This window comes from Hylaeus anthracinus, unplaced genomic scaffold, assembly GCF_026225885.1.
Source record: "Hylaeus anthracinus isolate JK02 unplaced genomic scaffold, UHH_iyHylAnth1.0_haploid 11981, whole genome shotgun sequence".
Classification (NCBI taxonomy): domain Eukaryota; kingdom Metazoa; phylum Arthropoda; class Insecta; order Hymenoptera; family Colletidae; genus Hylaeus; species Hylaeus anthracinus.
The window spans coordinates 4888658-4902867 of NW_026534329.1; the positions used below are offsets into that span (position 1 = coordinate 4888658).

The 14210-nt window shown below is 37.9% G+C and overlaps 1 long non-coding RNA gene across 1 annotated transcript; it reads right to left on the reverse strand.

The window, feature by feature from the left end:
- Positions 1-699: 699 nt before the first annotated feature.
- LOC128885537 (uncharacterized) lies at positions 700-11728 on the reverse strand. The gene is made up of 3 exons (XR_008459627.1): positions 11449-11728; positions 3868-4065; positions 700-718 (listed from the first exon to the last, which is right to left on the reverse strand). It is a non-coding gene; the product is annotated as an uncharacterized LOC128885537 (long non-coding RNA).
- Between the last annotated feature and the right edge of the window lie 2482 nt (positions 11729-14210).

Genomic DNA, 14210 nt, shown 5'->3' on the forward strand with positions numbered 1-14210 from the left:
AAAAAAAAATGGAATGTTTTAAATTCGTGATTATGTTCTAGCCTGAAGATCATAACAAAATGAAGCTACCTCCTTATTGCAGCACAGCCCTCAATTATGTTTATATTGGTATGACTTGTGATATAACAACTCGAGAAACATTTTAGTACTTTAATGTTTGAAGTTTCTAGTTTAGGACCAACCTCGGTAATTAATATAATTATTTGAGGTAGAGAGTAGAGTAAGAAATGCGCATTAGTGGAAGAAATAATATCGTAAGTGTAAGAGAAACTTTCAACGAAAATGTTGAGACGATACGATGACTGTTTAAAATTAATCATTTAACTGTACATTCAGCTATTTAATTCATTTCAAATACAGCCATTGTTTCGTGCATCGTGGGAGGCTACCAAAAACTTTGTAAGCCGCTATTATAGATGAATATCGACAGATATTCTAATAAGTAGTTAACTATTGCCAATGTCGCCGTACGGATCGTCGAATCCCGAATTATTGTGATACATAATTAACATGACTCCGCCCAAACTACCAGATACTCGCGATTGAATCAAAACCGTGCACGCCAGGAGTTAATTTCCTCCGTTAATATCCAATCGTTCACGATGCTCGATAATAACGTGCGCATACTCGTCTATAGCGTTGCCAATCTCTTTCAAGAATAGGAGTCGTCCGACTCGATTGGACTCCTTTTCCTTTTCCTTGGTCTCCCTTTCCATTCCTTAAATTATAATAATTTTATTTTCATTACACAGCAAGATTATTTTCAATTCTTTCGGGGTAAACGTTACAATTTTAGAAACATGTCGAATATGGTTCGCTTGGAGGAACTTTTAAAGTTAACGAGAGGAATTATTAAATACTGTGCCCAGCGGTTTCACCTGCGTTGAATTATATTTTTATTTTATACTAAAAATGTACCCAATGGTTCGGACTGACAAATTTCCTAACTAAATTGTTTTTATAATAAAGGAACAGGAAATTAATTATAAAGGAAAGCGAAAGGAATTGCAACCCCTTTTCACCCCATTAGAGGTTGAATTTTTTTAAATGCCGAAATAGGTGTTTGGTTAATTGTATCAAAGAGCATTAAGACCAAGTTTCAAACAAATCCGACGACAAATAAAATATTCCTCGTACAAACGTTGCAACCCCTTCTTACCCCCTTAGTGGTTGAATTTCGAAATATACTTTCTTATTCCTTGTATACGTCGTAAAGGAAACCTCTGTGCAAAATTTCAGCTTTCTAGATGCAAGGGTTTAGTCTGCCCGTTAATGTATCAGCGAGTACTTTCATTTTTATATGTACAGATGACTCGAACCTGATCAAATAAAAAAGAATATCCCCTTAACGAGTCTCCCGTTCTATACGATGATCCAAGAATAATAACCGTGAACAGATTCGCAGTATTATCATCCGAACAACGATTCTACGCTTAAAGAATCCTCACGTGGAAATTATTGAACCACTTTATGCCCCTTGAACGGCGCCACATTAGCGCCAATAAGCAAACAACTCAACGAGGAGCGCCCGGGCCAGATATCGTCAGTGGCCGTTTGCTTCTGCGAACTGCAATTGTTGTACGTTGACTCGCTCGTCCCACCGTCCCTCTCTCTTACTCTATAAATAATCTGTACAATTTCTAGAGGCCTCCTCTCCTGTGTCAGCGAATTCCCCGGTGGTCTCGTTTCGCGTAAAGGACTTTGAGCTTATGTGACGCGTGAAATTATAACGGCGGTTGGAAAGAGGTAAAAGAAAAAGAGAGAGAGAGAGAGAGAGAGAGAAAAAAAAAGAACGAGAGAGAAGAAACGGACAGAGAGGAGAAAGAGGGCGCCGGGTCCAAAGCATTCTTTGAATGGCGGAATTATTTGCAGTAAGAAAATGAGAATCTAAAAGGCGCCCCGAGTAAACCGTATAAAGGAGAACGCTTTTTCTACGATGACCCCGCAATTATATTACTCCGTGCCGACGCGCTTTCTTCCGTGAGCCTCGCAACCGCCACCGTTTGGTTTGCCCTTTCGCGGTTTTAGCTTTTTCAACCGTGGAAACGAGAAAAATGCGAGGGTACGCGCCTGTTCGCGCGTGGACCGTGCTATTATTGCACGATGGAACGACAATTAAGCTTTTTCGGGGGGCGGTTTGAGTTAGAGATGGAGAAGATAGTGCTGGCAGCTATACGTTAATTTCGACACAAAAATAATAATGTCACTCAGGTATCAGGGATTTGAGAAACTCCGTGTATTACCTTTTAGAAGCCTGATTTTTCAAATTAAATTTTTTTAAATATCAATGTATTTATTATTTGAACAATTTTCACAGCCGACGTTTATTTTGTTAACTTTTGTTCGATCCGGTCGATCAAATTTGAAATTTGAAAATTTTTCAAATTTCGAAAACTGAGGGTTAAACATTTTAAGCGCCGGGCAAACGCTCATGAAAATATACTGGGGGTTACATAGAACCTTTAGAAAAACACACTTTCTGATATTCGAACAGTACTACGAAACAATTTTACGAAAAGAAAGGACACTGAACAATTGGAGGAAAATTAGACTCTTGTTAAACTTTCAAAGATACGAAAAAAATCGACAGAATAATCGGAGAGTATGAATTATTGCTTTGTCATATTTCGTATAAGTTTCATTTAACTCTAATTTCATCTTTAACGATCTTGTAATTTTTGATGATTCTTTCATTTGATACACTGTATACTTTATATTTGTTTTCGAAGATTATACTCCATCTGAAGACGACCATACATCCTCTCAGGAAATAAATCCTCTCAGGTCAATATTGACAAATTTTATCAAAAGAAAGAGCACTGAAATAAACTTGCAAAAATACATCGAGGTCATCAGAATAATTAAACTCCCTCTCTCTCTCTCTCTCTCTCTGCATCGATAAAAAAATTTGTTTCTAAATTTTTAAGGAAGACTTTTTTCCTCCCGTGATAATATTTACCTCCAAGACAAAGTCGAAAACACCTTTTCCTTATAATTCATACCTCGTGTTGGAACGTAAGTCATAAAAATTACCCGCGGAAAGAAAATTACAAAAATTAACAGTTTCCCCGTACGCGTTGAAACTACGCCGGACACGATAAAAATTAGGTAAGTTCGCGGTGTCTCGGGTTGCGCCGAGTAATGCACTTACCCGTCGTAATTTTTACCGCAACACCGAGATCCGACTGTTTCGCTCGGCGCGCAATCAAGAAAGTTCAACGACGAGGCGCAGCGAAAAAGAAATCGTCCTGTACACCGTGTCCGAAAAAAAGAAAAAGAAAAAAAAGATTGGCAACGTTGTTTCGAAACTTTCTCGATACTTACTATCGTATTTGGAACGAATCAACTTCTCTTGTTTTCGACAGTCGAAGCTTTTAACCAAACGTTTCGAGGTAACACAGGAATTCTATTCAAATATTTTTACCTATCGTATATTGAATTTAAATGCTTTTTTAGAAAGGTTTCGTGAAATTTGTTTGAAACAGTCTTCGTCTGACGTTGATTGAAAATTCGATTTAAATATTCCGTACCTCAAATTTAAACGAAATGGTGTTTAAATATTTAGAACAAAATAGACGAAATAGACAAAATCAGAAGTTGAAATCAAAATTAAATTGAAATATTGAATACTACATATATAGGGAGCATGGCATTTAACTTTTCGTGTTGTTTGGATGAAGAATGTTTTAAAAGAATTTTCATTCAACTTTTACTGCATCAAGAAATTCATAGCCCAAAGGATTCAATACCTTGATACGACTTAAATTAATTTCACCGACTTTTTCGATCATTTTCACGAATACTACCCGCACCTAAAATTAGACACGACATTTTCTGAGCACAGGGTATATAGTTGCAAGTACTTACGGCAGCGGCTGGGTGTCTCGCCGGCGCGGGGTACATCTTAATTGTGGCTAAATACTTCGCAAAGAATCACACGTGGCCTTTGTGCACGGTTACTTCATGATCCATTCCCTGGGCTGATCTCTGCGGTGACATTCTCAGGATCTTGGAGAAACGCCAGCGGTCTTCCCTCGCCGTTCAGCATCTGGAACCTCTCGCCGCCTGTAATTAGAACACCCTCGTTACAAATGAGTCATAGAAACGAAAACAGCGTTTTGGTTTCTCCAAACGATGAAGAATAAGTATCTACCTAAGTGGACAATTTGTCCAGGTTTGATTGGTAATACCTTACCATACTGTGACGATTGTGATAAACAGGAGAATTTAATCCTTGATTTCCCTCCCTCATTATCTTTAGTGTTGCCAAGAGTTTGCTTGTTACATTGATCATAAAGAAGTGAAACTTTATACAGATAACAGACAATAACACGTTACGTGAAATAGTATTTCAATAATATCGTATAAAATATAATATATATTTTATATTATACGGTACACTTTACGTAAAATAAAATAATATGTTATTTAACATAATTAGACCGCGGATCTTTATATCAAAATAAATAGGAATTTATTTTACTCTGTAAATATTATAACATGAACTTTATCTTCAATCTTTTTAATATTCTTGCACATTCAAATTTTCTATAAATGGATAAAAATCCGCAGTCTAAACATAATATTTCAAATACTGCGATTTCAAAAGTGATCGCAAGTATAAGAATAATCGTGAAATACAAGAAAGTGTTATTTTAAAAAGATATTTCAAATAACGTTACTTCGTAATTGATCACAAACACGAAAAGAATTGTGAAATGAAGTAAAGTGTTGTTCGAGATAATATTCCAAATAATGTTACTCCAAAAATTCATATAAATAAAATAAGCACAAATATTATTCGAAATATCACGTTTTACACGGTGTTGTCGAAATCATGCTTCGCATATGATCATTTTAAACGTGCCTAGGTCTGGCTTACTCGTCTCGAGCATCAACAAGAAATTACAATCACGAAGCCCGGCAACATTTGTAAACAAACTTGGAAAAATCGTCCACTCGCTAGTTACATAATAACGACGCGTTATCGTTCGAACAGAACTCAAGGTGTTTTGCAAACTTTTTCGGTGTATTTTCAGGGTGACTTTGCGCGGCGGTGCTCTCCTCTGCGAGAACCAACGCTCTCTCGTCAGAATTAAATTGCTGTCCAAAGAATTGACAGCTATCGCGCGAGCTGGGTTTTACCCTCAATTGGTAGGGTGAGGCAGCGCACACAACCCACACTACAGTTCCCTTTAAACGTCCCATCTGATTGATTATAGCAGTCCCCCCACCCGATCGTGGAGTCTGAAACTCCGCGCGCTCTATTTTTCGTCCAGTGTAGAATTTTTGATGAAGCTGCGAAAAGTTGAGTCGCCGGAAATAATAATTTACTATGGGAATTTCTTCGAACGATCACAGAATTTAAGTGTATTCAATGAATAAATTAAAATTCTATTACGCGAAGACATGTTCCCGATTGATTTTGCTTCGTTTACTTAGATTTTGTTAATATTGTGTGATTTTTTTCTTGTCAAAAATATTGTATAAAAAGTGCAACGAATTTTCAACGTTTCCATTATCCAAAAATTAATATCGAATGTATGGGAATGCGACGGAAAAATAACTGTAAGCTTATTCCAGGCTTACAAGAACGACCCTTTCATTTTTGATTTCCATAAAACCGTCCGAAACGCCACCGACGCGGCGCATATTGATTTTTAAATAATTTATTTGCCCACGTTGCGTGTGGACGGGACTTTACGAATCCGGCCGATCAATTTATCGTTCGATTTACGAGCCGCGTAAACCACGCTCCGGCGCCGTTCCGTGGGCATTTATCCTAATCTTCGAGGCGTGTTTCCAACGGACGACAAAGAACGAAGGAAGGGTGAAGAAATGAAACGGGAAGAAAGTGCTTTGCACCCTCGTGTAAGCTGAACGCGACGACGTTATTAAAAGATACCATGAATTTCAAAGAATTGCAATAAATGTTTCAATACGAATGGTTAAATGGAATGTTAAATGGAATGTTAAATGGCAAATGGTGTATAAAATTTGCAAACGATCGAACAATTAATTTTTGAGTTATCGTTTCCACAGATTGAAAAAATGTTACTTACAAAAAAAAAGTGATATATATTGGGTTGTCCAGAAAGTTCGTGGCAATTTTTAAAAAACATTCCAAGACACGTTTGAATTTCGATATATATTTATTGAATTATGTATGTACCATTCTGTTCCATAATTTCTCTACCTTTTAAGGGATGTCCACGTGTTGTTTGTTTTCAACCATTCCGATATATTCAGACCTGTACCGCCTACTAAAAATCGGCATGAACTTTCCAGACAACCCAATATAATCTCAAAGATCTCGGTGTGAAATGAATTCTAAAAATTCCCAAATAATCTTGGAAACATATCAAAGATATTTTCAAAGATAAAAGAACTTTACATAAGTTCTTCTTTTCGAAAAAACATATCCCAAGAAACACTTAATACTTTAATTCTACATCCTCCTTTCAATATTGCAAGATCTACGGAATGGCAAACGGTGTATAAAATTTGAAAACGATCGAACAATTAATTTTTGAGTTATCATCTCCACAAACTGATATCTCAAAGATTACGGTGCGAAATGAATTGTAAAAATTGCCAAGTAAATTTGGAAACATACCTAAGGTATTCTCAAAATTAAAAGAACTTTACATAAGTTCCTCCTTGTGAAAAAAAGTATCCCAAGAAACACTTAATACTTAGACTCTTAATGCTGCGTCCTTAAAATATTGCAAAATCTACGGAATAAAAGTAACCTGGAACAAAAGTCTCCGGAGCGTAACGGAGAGGAACTGACCATCGAACGAAAAATATTTTTCATTGTTGTTATCATTCACGCGGCGTGATCACGATTGCACGCACGTATGCGTGTCATTACGGGCTCTTTGTAACACCGGATGGTGTTTCGTGTAACATGAAAATGGAGTCATGTAACTCCGTTAACAGTCCATTCCCCGCGGATAATATATTTCACAGGCGATGTATAATGGAGCGAGAGTACGTGAAAAACTCCCAGTCAAATTCGAACAGTCATTTCCATCAATTTGCAATAAACGAGCGCGACGAGCCGATGAAAACTTTTCAGCAGTTTAACGCGCGACGCCTTTATCGCCTGTTCCCGTGTATACCGGTACATAATACGTGGAATGCTGGTGTGCGACGAAAAATTTATCGATGGAATTTACAAAACGCTCGATCGACAACACCGAGACAAAAATGTCGATGCTTTCAATGGCGGCTGGCAGCCGCGCAAAATATTAACGAAAATATCGGATGTTACAATCGGTAACGTTTAAAATCATGCATGTTTTGGTGTCTGTATTTATGGAGAACAGTAACTGTATTAAAGTCAAGCATGAGAGTTAAATACGCGATCAAACATTTTTCATGAATTATTTCTGTAAACGTTCGCTAACATTTTTGACGAATATCGAGGGATGATTTTTAAATTCTTTCTTAAGGGTGGTATTGGTGGTATAAGGGTTGCCACCTCTTTGATCGTTTTTTGTAAATAAAAGCAGACGCATACATGTCAATATCCCTCAAAATGCTAAATAATAAAAACAAACAAATCAACAAGTTATACAAAAAAAAAAAAAAAAAAGAGAATTGAGAGTACGATTTTCGTGATTCTTCTCTATTATTTTGTATTATCCTGATGCATGATCGAGGGTGACGGACGATTTCCATCGTAAGCGATGCTGTGCATGGTCGGAAACGTTGGAATGTTCGTCCGGATGAAATTCGTGAAAAGGAAAATAAACAGGCGCACGCGGCAGCTGTTCAAAGACACCTATACACGTCCGGTTAGGGAGAGGGAGGCCACCGGACGCAGCGCGAGGCAAGTCACGAAGGAAGTTATCACGAATCTCGCCTAATCGCCGTTAAGATCCTTAACCACGCGATATCCGTGATTTCTTTCGCTCGCGATCGTTATCGCGACACGTTCAAGTACCAGCGCGCGCTGCGTCACGAGTTTAACACTAGCTTCACGGAGATTTTGTATCAGATTTCCATTACCGAGGTAATGCTTCAATAAGTGGAGTCGATTTACTCGAATGAATTTGAAGGATTAGACAAAAAAATGCTGAATTTGGGTGTATGCTCGTCGGCTGTGGGAAGCTGGTGGCTCGCTTTGTGAAAGCTCGTAAATAATTATGAGTTCTGACTTGGTTTTTAGTAGTTCTACAGTTCCCGATCGATTAAAGTAATGGTTCTATTAGAATTTAGATAATTACATCTATTGGATAATTTTTGAAACATCGTCTGTGTAAACACCATTTCCAATGGTTCTATACTTCCTGATCATTTAATCATTTATCAATTAAAACTAACGGATAATATTTCATAACATATAATAGATATATTTTTATAGCATTGGGTTGTCCAGAAAGTTCGTGCCAAGTTTGAAGAAAAATGCAAAGGCATACTTGAATTTTTATATATATTTATTGAACTACATAGGTACCATTTTGTTTCACAACCTTTCCACCTTTTAAGGGATGGATATATGTTATTCGTTTTCAACCATTTCTTTAACCATATATTTAAACCTACACCACCAACAAAAAATCGGCATGGACTTTCTGAACAACCCAATAATATTGGATAATATTTAGAACAATTCGACAACTCTTTTAATTTGATCAGAACTCGTTCCACATAAATACGTACCACAGATTCGTTAATTTTAAATTGTTTAAAAAATTATGCAATAGTTCCAATTAATAGAACTATTATTTTAATCGATCAGAAACTATAGAAGTATCGAAGTCAGAACTTTTAATTATTTATAAGATTCCACAAAATAATCCAGCTAAAAATCGAGTCAAGTGCTTGGCGAAAAATTATAAACAATTTCTACAAAACCTTCTGAACATAGGAATAGGTGAAAATGATCGTGTTTCGCAAATCTAGCGTCGAAGAATTTCCCACACAAACGTTAACCAAATTACGGTTCATCGATGGCGACGGGACAAGCGTGTCGCTTACGACTTCATAATAACGGCGTGTGGGGCGCGTGCCGCCCGATAAACGCTGACACTTTATTCAGTTAATTAACATTCAAGAGAAAACTGCGATGGCCGAACGATAATCGCAACGATACCCACCGAACTATCCCGCTATATCATGGGGTAGTTATAAAGCCGTCGATACGATGACTATCGCTGATTTATGCGAAGGTCGAACGTCCCACCTATATCGTTCCACTATTTGAATATTTAAACATTCGAACGCGCCGAATCACGCGTCGTCGTGGCATCAATTGTGCCGTTTACTACTTCATTTTATCCCTTTTAGCGTTCGAGATAGCGGTATCAAAATTCTTTTTAGACACTTCATATTCTATCATTCTACTTTATTATATTATACTATTCTACTATATTTTGTTTATTCAAACCTTTTTACAGGCACCCAATAAGCCTAAAAGTAGAAAAACTATCTTTGCACACAAAATAGACAGATATAGTTTGTTATTTAGATTTCAATTGCTACGAAATTAATCATTTTTATCGATTGCGATAGATTGAACTTTTTACTCGTTGAATATCAAAGATTACTCGAAGCACTATTCAATAATCTGTTTGATATTTTTGCTTTTACATAATCCAATGTTAAGTGATAGTGTTAATCATAGAAAAGGAAAATAAATTTGATATAATGAAAAAAAATCATAGAAAAATGAAAAAAATTCATAGAAAAATAAAAAAATCATAGAAAAGGAAAATAAATTTGACATAACTATGACAAATGAAAAAAATTATTAAAAATAAACAACAAGAATATTGTTTATGACTTTAACACGTCTACCATCGTATGTAAAAATATTGACATTCCACGATTATCTATTACGCGAAATAAAAATTTTGGAAAAAAGTCTTTTTTCTCTCACACGTACGATAACATCCCTAAACTGTCCGCGTGGAAAATATTCTCGGCACACTCTCATTGGAACGTAAGGCGCCCCCTGCCTTGGTAAACACTGATTTAAGGTTAATTGAACGCATTCGAGCGTGTTGGTAACACCACGGAAATGAAACACCGAGCGAGAAATGAAAAAAAAAAAAAAGGAAAGCAAGTAGGTCGTATAAACTCGACGAAATCGACGAAGAAAGTGGCCGAGCAAAGCGTGTCGATTGTCTCGATGATTTAATGAGCCATGTACGCTGATTGGCGATTACCCTCGACTCCCGACTCCCAACTACCCCCGTGTCCCTTTCCACTAATTTACCACACAGCTGTGTCGCGTCGAAGGTGCTGCCGGTGGGTACCGCTTAATAAACACAGAAATAGCGAAACTCAACGTGATTCTTACAAACTCGCCTAATAACGCCTAGTTTAAATATTTATAACGGCCTTCCTGCCAGAAGTCCTCTTACCGACCAGGTAAGACGTCAGGCCGATTAAGATCCGATTTAACCGTGCAACAACACGCGGAACACGCGTTAATCCGTAGACGTAATTTCCGGCGTATATCGCGAAAAGCCATTGAAATCTGCTAGCGTTTCTATAATTACCGCTACTCGAGTTGGCAACGAACTGAGCAAACCCGCTGAAAGCAATTATCAAGGTTAATGTTACGCGATATGGCGTTACCGGTTAGTTCGCTAAAACGATCAAGTTACTCCATGTGACAACATCAGGGGGATGATCAACCCTGTATTTCTCAAATTATTCGAAACTTCAGAAAAAGTATATTTCTTGGTATCGTTTTGCATGAATTACATATGTAATCTATATGATTGGACACTTTGGAAATATTTCAGATTTTGTCTGTATGGTATTGTTGTTCCAATTATTGCTCCAATTACGTAGAGCAACGTGTAAATGCCAAAACATTTTACCCCATTTGTAAAGAAAAAGTAAAAATACCTATCGAGCTAAGAATAACTATCGAAAAGTATAAAATTGCACTAATGTTTTATTCGATGATTCCAACTACGTGGCCACATTAGCACAACGAGAACGAAAAGGTCAACCCGCGAATACACGGTTCTCGCAAGACGGAGTTGTGTTTCGCTGACGAACACAAAATATTACCCTTGGTTACTCTAATTAGCGGTGTTTGTTTTCTTGCGCGTACGACTCCGACTACCACACAGAAATTTATACCGCGGGCCGTTAAACAAACACCCAGCAGCTTCCTTGTTATCGCGGTTCCCCAACAAATCGACGTATCATACGAACCGGGGATTAATAACGTTGCGCCGCATTCGCGGAAAAATTTAACGCGAACGCGTTAAACGACACGCTCAACGACGATCGAGTTGATGAATGGTTTATGATGCAAACGCCACAAAAAAACGAAAAATGACAGAAGGTCAGCGAGCAAAAATGTAATAGAATCCGTACACTAATTTACCGAGATCCCTCGAGTGTCCCTATCTCTCGCGGTGACAGCGCGCGAAACTGGAATCGTTACAAAAAAGAATGGCTGTCGGTATGTAGTACCTTGACTCCTATACTATTTTTTATTTTTGGAGTTTCCCGGGATACGTCTTTAATCCACCTTTGGAGCACTGCGAGAAAGAAAAACCGAACACAAAACGATCCTTTCGCACTATCACAAACACTTTGATACATGTACAAGTCTAAAGGAAAAGGAAAACGCGTGCACGGTCACACACATACATCGAACGTACGATGCATCGAGACGGATCACGAAACGCCACGACCGCACCGCACAACGAACGACGCTCTACTGCGAGCCGGGTACCGAAGTGGATGACGGGAAACGTGTGAACGCCGCTTGCCGCCGCGGCGAACACCAATGAGCGGCTACTAACACCATCCACGGCGACGACGACACCGATACACCAATAAGAGGACACCAATGTACACAGAGAACGGGCTCGTGTCGTCTCTCTTCTTTCGCGTTCCATCTCTCTTCGACTCGTTTCTCAGTACGTGGAGTCAAGGGCGTCGACCGACAGGGGCGATTCGTGTTTCCTTATATCACAGAAAACACCAATAATGGCTAATTTCGTAACGATTACGAATGTACCATCAAATTATAAGAAACAGTCATTTTTACCCATTTCGAGGTTCGCTAGGTTTTACAGAAATCATTAATACTTTTTGCCAACTACTTACTCTGCCTTTTATCCATTTAAAAAGACAAGCACGCATCCAAATTTATCTTTGTTCGAGCCTCGTTAATTTGAGTAAATTGACTTCACTCGTTAATGAGCCATTCAATTCGAATACGTAGCCTGTGTGAGTCTCGACCTGAATCTCAACCTCATTACAACGTATTGGTATGGAAAATAATTCTATGCTTTTTTACGTGGTAAACTTACAATTTGTTTAAAAAAAAAAAAATTGTACTACCGATGATCTTCTTGCAGTTATATAAGAGAGAGCATATATAACACATGTAGAACAAATTGGTGCATACTGGAATCGATTCGAACGATCGAAAATCACTTAAAAACGAAAGCTAAAGGTGAGATCGAGCTTGAATGCATAGAAATTCGATCCTGAATACGTCTTCGGTTAAAGACCTACGATATAACTGAGTCGATGCGGTTTTTCATTGGAAATTTTAATAGTCATTCAACTTACTAACGCTATGCTACCGGCGTCCTGCACTTTGACCTAAGTTTTTAATTAATTTTTGTCACGTGTTCTTTCTACCAGTATAAAAGAGTGGAAACAAAACACTCGCCGTATATTATGATTGAACAGCAAAGAAATTTCATTTAATTTCCTCGTTAATTTCTAAGTGGTTGCATCTACGTGTTTACGTTCGTATTTTAAACGTTCTCGATAAACCTCAGTTCTGTGTTTTTTGCTATTCGAAATGTTTCAGAATCTGTTTCGCTAGTGGAGAGGTAAATTTATTATGAAACTAATGGAGAATTCCATGTTTATTGGTATTTTTAAAACTACTATCGAGAGATACAGAGAAACAATTTTTTTTAACTTTAATTTTGAACGAAGAAGCGAAATTTTTGTCAAATAGTTTGTTATGTTCAGAGATTTTTTTATTCAGAAGTATTTCCCATTCGAGACTGTATATGCACTTTTTGTTGACTTATTATTATCCCTGATTTTTATATTTTTAGAAATCAATGTCTACATTTAAAACACTTCCTATAGAGAATATATATAAATACAAAAAAATTTATTTTTGTAATAATAATATTTGCCGTTCTGTACAGGTGACAACAGATGACTTTGTTCTATATAGAGATGAGCAAAAATCTCATTTATGCTTCATTCGGCGAAACAATGGGCTCTGGTAACAAAACCACGTGAATTGCAACAAAATTCCGTTGGTCCGTTGTGCCTATACCCAGGAGTTTATTATAGGCTATTATTTTCTGTTTGGCAAATATATTTTATTTATATAACTTTATTTAATATTTGTATACAATTCATTTTATTAACTCTAACTGCAGAGCACTATGTATATTAGCTTACAAAATTTCTATCGAATCGGAGCACGATGCTTCCCCAATTTCAATCCTGTCATAAGTCACGTGGCGTTACCAGAACCTATCGCAAAACATAGACAAAACAAATTTCGATCAACTCACGAAAGGCGAACGACTTTTGACCCGTTATTGCTTCGATAACGATTACAACCAGAATTACCAATTATTGTACCAATAACGTACAGAGTACACAGGCTTTCCATCCGCGTTCCATCGTTCAAATAAAATTTCCTCTCATGTTTGATTTTAGGTTACTTTCCGCCCGACAACGTGCTCGAAACGTAACCTCTCAGTTAAAAAAAATCTTTATCGACACCCCTGCTTTTGGACGTCCCTTGCACTCGGCGCAACATCCTCCCGGCGCTATCTCCTTCACACTGGTGCTGTGGATGCGACATATCGCGCAATCTCCCTCGCACTTTGCCGTTCCTTGATCTTCCACCTCTTCCCATCGTTCGTCTCGCTCGTTCGTTCCAGCTTCGGAACCCTCCACCTCTGTCTTACAGGTGCATCGCATCATCGCTGGTGTTGTTCCTCTTGCACCCACCCTCTGCGGTGCATATGTCCCTCGTTCGTCGTCTCTATTCGTCCTCTTTCACTCTCTCTTTCTCTCTCTCTTTCTCTCTCTCTCTCTCTCTCTCTCTCTCTCTCTCTCTCTCTCTCTCGACCACGTGCCCCCCAATAGCGATGTCTGCCTTCCTCTCGCACTCGGAGAACAACAAAGACCGCCTCGTTGCCGGCGTTCTTGTTGCTCTCGAGCAGCAACGAGGCGTA